The sequence below is a fragment of the Onychomys torridus genome, chromosome 15 (genome assembly GCF_903995425.1).
Source record: "Onychomys torridus chromosome 15, mOncTor1.1, whole genome shotgun sequence".
Taxonomy (NCBI): domain Eukaryota; kingdom Metazoa; phylum Chordata; class Mammalia; order Rodentia; family Cricetidae; genus Onychomys; species Onychomys torridus.
In genome coordinates this window covers 22,199,566-22,210,007 of record NC_050457.1, presented here as the reverse complement: position 1 = coordinate 22,210,007, position 10,442 = coordinate 22,199,566, and the positions used below count along the sequence as shown (strand labels likewise).

General features: G+C 44.6%; 1 non-coding gene across 1 annotated transcript; it reads right to left on the bottom strand.

Moving 5' to 3' along the window:
* Nucleotides 1-2,273: 2,273 nt before the first annotated feature.
* Nucleotides 2,274-2,377, bottom strand: LOC118596607. Its single transcript, XR_004946717.1, has one exon. It is a non-coding gene; the product is annotated as a U6 spliceosomal RNA (small nuclear RNA).
* Between the last annotated feature and the right edge of the window lie 8,065 nt (nt 2,378-10,442).

Sequence of the window (10,442 nt, the reverse complement as noted above, 5' to 3'; positions counted from 1 at the left end):
GTTTGCTGTGGTTGTGAATCATAATGTAAATATCTAACATGCAGGATATCTGATATGTGGCCCCCCAAAGGGGTTGCAACCCACAGCGGTTGAGAACCGCTGCCTTAGAGCATAGCAGGATGAGATCACCAGATCATCAAAGCTTGAGGGCAAAGAACCATCTGCAGCCAGGGTCTTGAATAGAGGAGGAGGCAGGATGAGGAGAATGGGAAAATGGCAGCTTTGGGGTCTTCCAGATGACCCTGGACCCCCAGACAGTTCCCAGGGCTTATGGTTTGTAAAGATGGCATGAGACAAGTCAAGCCCAGTCACAGGTATGAACATCACCTCTAAGGGACAGCTTGGAGTTGTGCAGCGAGCATTAGGCTGAGAGTCAGGAAATTAAGTCCACTTGAGCCGTTGGTAGGTCTCTTAACCCATCTCCTCTCTTGTGAAACAGTGAGTAGACAGGAGACTCTGTGGCTGACTCTGGCTCACAGGTAGCTGTAGCCACTGGAGGCCACGGTGTAGAAACAAGTTCCAGTCTGCAGGGACAACACATGACGGTGTGTTATTGTGCTATCTTAATGGGTTTCCACAACTTCCCTCAAGACAGGAAACTACAACTCTAAGAGTTTCTGAGCTCTTTCTTCAGCCCCACTGTGCATTCAGTACAGGTCCTTCTACTGCAGAATGTGAAGAAGCAGTGGGAGAATTTGTGAAAGTGTTTGAGCTTTCCAAAACACCCAGAACTCGCTCTGGAATGTACGTAGGGTCAGAGCTGGTCTGCGTTTGGAAGGGAGTAGAGGAGTAGAGAATTAGTCTTCTGAACCAGGCATTTCTTATGGCCTTAGTTATTTGTTCCACCATTCCCAATAATTGTGGGTCATAGAATCACTGTATACATCTAAGAGCTTTGGGAGAGTAAGGGCCAGCATGGTGACTTACTGTCCTGGAGGAGAAATCTGCACTGGGAGTCAAGGGGTTCCTAGACAAAGTCCTTTCAACATCTGCATATGTGTACTTCATGCCTTGGGGTTCTGATTTCTGCCTGCTCATTAGACTACCTGGGCTTGCTCCTCAACTTAATGATGTCCAGATATCCCCATCATGCACTGAGCTGGTGTAAGTGAAATAATGCACTTTACATACTTAGCCTATCATGTATCCTGGCTTAGCAATGTGGTATACTAGCATATTGGCTGTTTTCCCCTTGAGTCTTCATGGCTGACTGGGAAGTGCAGTATGCTGCCACTGCCCAGTAGCTGAACAGTGCTCTACTATGAGTTGCTGGCTTAGGAGAAAAGATAAAAATTTGAAATATATTTTCTATTTTCAAATCACTGTAAAGGTGAAGAAAAAACGATGAGGCCACGGTTAAGTTAGGGAGTGTAATCAAGGCTGAGGGCTATCCAGATGGATCACGTCACCAGTTCAGGTGGTAACATCCACACAGGGATTTTTTTTTTAAACTTACTATGACTCTAATGGGCAGCTGGGTTGGGAGTGGTGGCTCCAGATGCTTAAGGAGAGGTCATGGAGAGGCCAGTAGACAGCGGGAGATTGACAGGAAGACCATTACCTGGAGACACCCATCTGAGACCGGAGCTGCGTAGATGTGGTAGCTGCCATGGGATGAAGGGTGGAGAGAAAGGGGCAGCTGGGTATAGAAGCCCAGGAGAGCCCAAAGCAGCACTGCAAGTGGAAGTAGAGATTGCAGAAGGGGACAGAGCTGGAGGAACTGGAGACGCAGGAGAAAGACCTGGAGGGACGGTCCTCTGGTGGCCAACAAAGAAGAAACGGTGTGGCCGGATGGGTCAACAGTGCCACCTCCACCAAGGGCTGATTTAAGATTGCAGTTTAAGAAAATTTCTCACTGGACTTGACATTTAAGAAATCCTGAGTTGCTTTAGCAGAGAAGAGCAAAGGGTTGAATATTAAATGGAGGCAAGCTAAGAGAGACACAGAACCTCCTGCCAGCAAGACAAAGGTGCAGTTACCATTGGGAAGCCCGTCCTTCCTCGAGGCCACCAGTGCCTCCTTGTCATACCACAGGACACACAGAAGGAATCCCATTGCCATCTCATTTTTTGTTTTGTTTTTTGTTTGTTTGTTTTGTGTTTTGTTTTGTTTTGTTTCTTTTTCGAGACAGGGTTTCTCTGTGCAGTTTTGCGCCTTTCCTGGAACTCGCTTTGGAGACCAGGCTGGCCTCGAACTCAGAGATCCTCCTGCCTCTGCCTCCCCAGTGCTGGGATTAAAGGTGTGTGCCACCACCGCCCGGCTCATTTTATTTTTAAAATACAGACTGCCTCAGGAATCGGCATGTCATCCTTGCACAGGGGCCATGTTTATCTTCTGTGTATTGCTTCAGTTTCAGGGCATCTGCCAAAGTGAGCAACGGCTGTTAATTTGATGCTTAACTTGAAATGGAGTTCTCAGACACGCAGTGTGCGCAAGACACTATGCGCTGGAGGAAAGCCCAACCCAAGCTCACAGCCAGAATATGAAACCTATTTAAAATACGCTTGATTCTTCTCCGGAACAGTACTTGCTACTCTAGTGGTAAAATCATCCCCTCCAGCCAGTGGCAAGCTAAGCAAACCCAGCCGCAACTCCAGGCCACAAAAATCAGCACTGTGGCTGCCAAGCCTTGCAAGGCCTGAGTTTGTTGCCTAACAGAAAACCCCCGGTGCAAAACAGCCTGTACTCCTCCTCCTTGAGGGTTGACCACTCTGAGGAAATTTAGAGAGCCTACAATGAGGGAAAAGAGAAAAAGCCACAAAAACACCCCAAAAAGAAACATAAGAAGCCCTCATGAACAGCCCAACACCGTACAACATGACCAGGACGCTAGAAGAGTCACATCTCACTCCCTCAGCCATATTCTCCAGTGCAGAGGCTAGCTCACGTCTCCTCCTAGTCTGTCACCAAGGGAAATCCAAATCTGACCCTGTCGAGAGCCACAGGTGCCAGAGGGGCTGCTGGGCAGGGTCAGCAGGCTGCCAGGTTCTGTCTCTGCAGCTGAGCTGTGGGGAAAAAAAAAAATCAAGGACTCCAGTAACCGGTCTTCTCCTGGCTTGCCATACACAAGGGCTTAGGGAGGCAGAATGGCAGCTCCCCCTGGGTGGGGTGTCTGGAAGTGGACACAAGAGGGCGCTCTCTGTCTTGACCTGGGCGTGGGTTACAGGGCGTGCAAGAGTTTGAACCCTTAGGATCACTGAACATTTCTGTTGGCGGATTGTACTTTCTTTTTAAAAAGCTGTTTCTCCCCCACCCCCCTTAACCAATGACAACTATGCTCGGTGACTCTCTGTTGCCAGATTCCAAAATACCACCCTGCCATTTCTCTCTCTCTCTTCAGGCTGTAGTGGGCAATTTTCCTCTTGCCCTGCAGCCACCGCTATGCAATTTGCACCTCACTAATTTCCTGGCGGAGTCTTAATGCTGTCTGGTCACCGCTTGCTCCACCCACCCGGACAGCAGCAGCAGCAGCAGCCGCGGCAGCCTGTTGCTCTGTATCTGATTGGCGGGCTTGTGACCTGGACACAACTTGGACATTCAGCTTTGAAGAATCACAGAGAGGGGCAGATGTGGGTTCCTCCACACCATTGCTATGCTTGGAGCTCTTCTGAGCAAGCACAAACCTCACACTTCGCTTGGTTGGAGGGGGTGTTGCTTGGCAGGATCGCGTGATTGACGCTCTTGTGGTCCAATTTGCTGCTCACCGAAGCATTAAAGCGGCAACGCTGAAGTCGCTAGAAAGCCAGCAGCCCGCGCCGGAGAGCGCTGAGTTCCAACCTACAAATAAAAAGCTTTCTCACTCTGCCTCAAAGCGTCTTTCACATGGGCCTGCCAAATATGTCATGCAGCCGCCCGCCAAGCACTTCTGCAGGTGGCAATTAAAACAGCCTCCGTCTTCTCCTCCATAATGATGGGTTAGGAAGACTATATATAAGGGCCGAGGTTCTTTATTTATCCTTCCTCATTCCTCAAGGCAGGGTGGGAAATTCACTGGAGTTCGATGCCAGGTTCTGGGACCGACTAGTTTGTGACCTCAGATGGCTTATTTAGACTCTAATCTGAAATGAGAGGGTTAGACTAGCTCATAGTTCAAGGGTCATTTTGGGCTAATGTTCTAGGAACCCATTATATCGTTGCAGCTGCATGTACACTATCTGTCCATATTCAATAGGTTTTGATCCTTAAGAAAAAAAAAGGGGGTTGGGGTTTTAGCTCAGTGGTAGAACGCTTGCCTAGCAAGCACAAGGCCCTGGGTTCGGTCCTCAGCTCTGGCAAAAAAAGAAAAAAAGAAAAAAGAAAAAAAATACCCTGTCTGTTTGGAGGTAGTTATTCATTGATTAAGCAAATTCTTAACAAATTATACACAGACACCTCTGTGAAAGAAACAATGAAGAATAAAAGTAAGTTCTTAGTTTTTAATTCTCTCTCTCTCTCTCTCTCTCTCTCTCTCTCTCTGTCTGTGTGTGTGTGTGTGTGTGTGTGTGTGTGTGTGTGTGTGTGTTCATGTATGTAAGTATAGATGCTGGCAGAAGCCAACACATATTGGAACTGGAGTTATAGACAGTTGTGAATTTCCCAAAGAGGGACCAGGAACCAAATGCAGGTCTTCCAAGAGAGAGTGCGTGCACACCGCCATCTCTCCAGTCCTACAATGAAACTCTTATTCTCGGATAACTTTGAATCCCCAAAACAAATTGGATGTGGTGTTTACCTCTTTCGAATGATTATATGTGCACATAAACTCCCTCTCTGTCAAGTTTTCAAAATACAAATATCTTGCCCAATTCTTCAAACGAATTGATTAACAAAATTGTTCAGTCAGAAACACATGCAAATTGATATTCATAAGTTGCTCAAGGTATCTCTGGCAATTTTAAACTTTTCTCCATGCATGGGTGTGAGCATGCACACACACACACACACACACACACACACACACACACACACACACACGTTAGACACTCAGATATACGAGGTGTTAAAACCAATTGTCTTAGGGTTTCTATTGCTGTGAAGAGACACCATGACCACAGCAGTTCTTATTAGGAAGCATTTCATTGGGGCTGGCTTACAGTTCAGAGGTTTAGTCCATTATCATCATGGTGGGAAGCATGGTGACATACAGGCAGACGTGGTGCATGACCTAGGACCGAAATGGCAAAGTGCTCCAGGCCTGTCTTCATTGTGACCCAGTCCCTCTCCTTAGGCCCTGGTCACCATGGCAGCCTCCTTCCTCCTCAGCATTCAGCACCCTCAACACCCCAGTCTGCACCCTTCTACCTGCCTCCATTTAGGGGGTTGATAAGGGGCTCTGGAGGGCTTCAGTCTCAGGTGACAGGGAGCCTTAAGGAGTTGTAGAAAGGTGAAGTAAAAATGGATAAAGGAATAAAAGCACTGGAAGGCAAACTTCTCTTTTCGATCTTGAAGGACCATCAGAGACTCTCAGGGCCCCAGACAGGGAAGGGATGCCGACGGTCCAGCCCCTTCTCCCTAGTGATGCCAGAGGCAAAGCCATCAGGTGACGTATCTGGTGACTAACTCAAGTCCGTGCTCTTGACTTCCACACCCGCCTCTTTCCACTCTGCTCAAGTCTGTCAACTGTCTGCTCTCCCCGCCCCACTTCCTTTGCCCTCCTCTCTCCCTCTCTCTGTTAGGGGTTCGGGTTTTTGTGTGTGTGAGACAGGGTTTCAATATATAACCCAGACTGGCCTAAAACTCCCTGGGTAGCTCAGGCTGGCCTCGGTCCTGTTCCTTCAATCCTACTGAGTGCTTGGATCAACAGTTTGGTGCTTCAAATTTGGCGTCATACCTGTCTTCATGCGTGCTCTTTAAAACAGTTATCTTAGAGCATACGACACCAATGCCCAGCCTAAGATAACTTTAATCCTGGGACTCGGGAGGCAGAGGCAGATGAGTTCAAGGCCAGCCTGGTCAACAGAGCGAGATCCAGGACAGGCACCAAAACTACATGGAGAAACCCTGTCTTGAAAAACCAAAAACCAAACCAAAACAAAACCAAACAACAACAACAAAAAAAAAACCTTAAAAATAAAAATAAATAAATAAGTGCCTTTTTTTCCAGGGCTTCTCATTCCTGGAAGGGTTCTCTATTAAGCAAATGGATGTTCAGACAGCCTCTGCTCCTAGCTGCAAGCAGTTGGATGGATTTGGTTTTGGAGATCTTTCCCAGTTGCTCCCAGGATCTCAGGGGCAAGTGTGTATGATAAACTAAAATCCGGAACATGGGCTGGTTCCTGGAGGCAGATTCCCATGTTCCAGCTTTAGCTGAACTTGGACACCTCTCCTTTCTTATTCCCCTATTCCTAATCCATCCTTGACTCCGCCCATGAGCCCATCACTTCCAGATCCATCATTCCTTTATTTCCTGGTGAATATGGCGCCAGGCTCATTAGTGTCAAATGATTTTCCACATTGTGACCTCCTGTCTCCAGTGTGAGTTTCCCCCACTGGCTACAGAGTTTGGGGTGAAGGCTACCTGACACCCTGACACTGGAATGTGTTCTCCAGGGCAAATGCATCTGTGTGCAGTACAAGCCACAGGACAAGCATGCTAGCGTGGTTGGGAGCCTGGGAGCCTGGGAGCTGCAATCCAGTCAGGACAATGAGACTTTTATTTCTTTCTACCCTGCCTCAGCTGGCAGTCTCTCTTCCACTCTCTTTCTTGGTTGGGCTTTGGTTTAAAGTTACCCTTTTGGGATTTGCTCAGTGTTTTCTTTCACATGCCACCAGGGAAGTTTCTCTTTCCACAGTGGACAGTACACAGATGGGTCAGTTAGTCTCAGGCCCTGCAGGACCACAAGCATTGGTGTTCAAAGGCTTCCCTAGACCAGCCTCTCAGACAGAGCCCAGTGAAACTTGCTTCTGGCCATTTGGAGAAGCATGATACACAGCAAGCTAATCTTAAAATGACTGTTTTCTGTTGGGTTTATGTAATTTTAACTGAGTACCCTTTCTCTCTACTGACCCCCAAGGTTTTCACAGAAACATCTGGAAGGAGAGCTGTTTTTGTGTTGGGTGTCTATTGGGACTATATCACTAGCAATCCGCAGAGTCTGCTTAATGATCAAAGGAATTTATTTGGGGGTTAACTCATAAGACAGAATAAAGGAATTTGTTGCAGGATTCTGGAAGAGTGAGGCATGGTCCAACGCTGTTCTCTGGAGACCTCTGCCCTGGTCTATCCCAGCATCCAAAACCATGAGGTAGCAAAGTGAAAGCCACATACATGCATCCCAGGTCTTAAGGTCTCCCAGTGGCCATGCCCCAGGGGCATGCACCTCAAGGTCATAGGCAGGTGTAACAGTTACTTGCTACCTCTTTAGGGGCGGTGCTTCAGGGCATGGCTCAACAGCTCCCATTACATCTCCCCCTTTTGTCTAAATAAGAAAGTTCTAACCTAACACAAAACTAAGTACAATAGTAATGATTATTAAGTATTGTCCAGGAGAAATAACAGGTAGTGACCTAAGCTAAGTGGAACTAGAACCAACAAGAACAACATCAAACAAGAGACACATGCCAACATCCAGAGATGTCCAGAGCATCGGTAAATGGCCTGTTACAGAGACTGTTCCAAAAGCTGTCCTATCCTGAAGAACCTGAATCTAGTACTTAATATGTTCTAGCTAAGATACGAGAAGATTGTAACTGTAAATATTAGTCTTCAACCCCATCAAAGACCTGAGAAGGAATATAATAGTACCTGAGAAAACAGGAAAATGCACACAAGCAATTTTTGAAAATCTTTTGAGAATAGACAGAAACAGCTGGCAGCCTGGACAGTCACCTAAAGTTTCTCATCACCACTGGGGCATCCAATTTGGCTACAGGCCTAGACTATCTGACAGACCATTTTCAGAAGCAGGAATTTTGAAGGACCATCTTACCCTGTCTTGGCAGAGTTCAGTAGTCAAATTTCCTTTGTCCCACTTGCCCAGAAAGGACAGCATCCGTACTGTCAGCAATCAAGGTAAGGGCAATTCTTTGCCCAATAGGCCATTATGTACCAGGAAGAAGACAAACTTCCAAATGGAATGTCTTAGCCCAACATTCTCTCGTGACCAGTCAGATTGGTACTGCCAGGAGCAATCGTGTCTCACATCAACAGAATTCTAAGTTATTTAAATGCCATATTCTCTAGGTCTATGAAGTGTCTGAAGATTACCTGTCCATCTGACCTATGTATCTGTAAATCTGGACAATCTAGCTAGCATAACTGCAGATATGAAAAGCATGGGTGACTATAAATCTGTAAGTATTATCTATCCTAAATAACCTAAGGACTATGGCTTCATATAAACGAGGTAAACAGTCTGTAAACAAATGTACAGTAAAAAGATAATGACCTCAAATTGTGACAATACACAAAATACCTTAAACAGAGGCAGAAATGTATAGTGCTATATACAATATGACAACAATCCTAAACATGTATCAATATACAAAATATCTTAAACAGAGGGAGAAGACACATACAGTATGACACATACAATTTTACACTTATATCAATATACAAGATATTTCAAATAGGAGTAGAAATATATGTACAATACAACAAATATAGTTTTGTATTTTTCTCAATATGTAAATTATCTTAAATAGGAATATAAAAATAGTTTATATTTGTATCAACATACAAGAGTCCATAACTGTGCAAATTATCTAAGGCTGATATTTTACTAAATTAGTTTACTAGTATATACAATAACCTACCTTAATATCCTATACCTATCCATTCCCCTTTTTTCTTTTCTTAAGGAGAATTATGAGTCTAATCTTTGTTCCATCCCCAACCCTATAACCAGCATCCATAATCCTGAGAAACATGAAACCTTTGGAAGAGGGGGTGTTGTCTTCTTAGAATTGTTTCCTGCTGTTTAGTGGGTGATGGTTTCTCTGTGGCACACTGTAAGAAAGCTCAGTTAGGTCTCAATAGGGCTCTCCATAGGTTCTGCAGCCAGTCTTAGAGTAATGGGTAAGGTTGTCTGAGATTCTGGCTAGAAGTGCAGTATAATGGGCCATCTCATCTTGGAACTATCCTGGAGAGTTTTCAGTCCAAAGTTGACCACTGAGTAATATACATGGATATCATGGCATCATTTTAGACTGGGTAGAGTCATTGTTGTGGGGCCCCATTTCTTTTCTGGAGACTTCAGAGATTGTTGTTGGAAATTCTTATTTTTTATTGTAGAAAATTTGAACATTTTAATATCAAAATGGAAAGTATGGATTTATTCTGAATAGAGAAAGGATTCTCCGAAAGCAAGGACAAGCATGGAAAGAAATAGAATCTCGATGACAATGGTACCTAAATTATTGGTTTTCTTCTGTCCCATATCAGATGGCTCTTCTGATATGAGACAGAATCTCTTAAGTTTTTCTTTTAGCAACATGTTTGGGTTTAGAGAAGGAGAGAGCCATATTTCAATTCCAAAGCCAGTTTGATTTATAATTGAAATGAAACCATAACTTTTCTAGAGTTAAAAGACATATAGATACTATGCAGTGAGATAGTATCCTGTATAGATTGGTACCAATAGGTTCTTCTTCTGCTGTAGACATCTGGGTATCCAAGGCCTTAGGTTTCTGAAAGATAGGCATTTCTATTATCCTGCAAAGACAGAAAACAGAACCCTGACTCAACCCTTGTTTGTTAACTTTCTTAAAATAACTTGTAGGGATGTCATATTGGTGGGCAAACTATTATTTCTCCTCATTAAGGGGTTTTTCCTATTCGAATCAAATTTTTATTAATTTTGCTAGTATCCATAGTTTCTCTTCCCCTGCAGAAATAAAAGCAAAACCTCTTTTCCAACATAGAACATATCCTGATTTCCATTCTGAGGTTAACATATCTTTATTTGTTCCTCATCTTTATGCCTCAGTCACCATGAAGTCTGGCCACCACAGACAGCCCTGTCTCTGATTTACTCTGAATCTTAGTGACAATACAAATCAAAGAATCTAAAAGATTTGCTGCCTTTTAACCCAGGGGAGGGGAGCCAGATTGTTTTGTTGTTGGTTGGTTGGTAATTAAATACTAAAAACTATAGGAAGGGGTTGGGGATTTAGCTCAGTGGTAGGGCGCTTGCCTAGCAAGTGTAAGGCCCTGGGTTCGTTCCTCAGCTCAAAAGAAAAAAGAAAAAAAAGAAAAAAAGAGAGAAAAAGAAAAACTATAGGAAGAAGAGGTCTGATATCAGTAAAAGTCTTTAGGAACCCCCAGAAGGTTCTAATTCTACCTTTAACACTCTGGGAAGTTATTCAAGGTTGGTGTCTTAGTTAGGGTTTCTATTGCTATGAAGAGACACCATGACCATGGCAACTCTTATAAAGGAAAACATTAAATGGGCTGGTTTACAGTTCAGAGGTTCAGTCCATTATCATCATGGTGGGATATGGTGTTATGCAGGCAGACTTGGTAC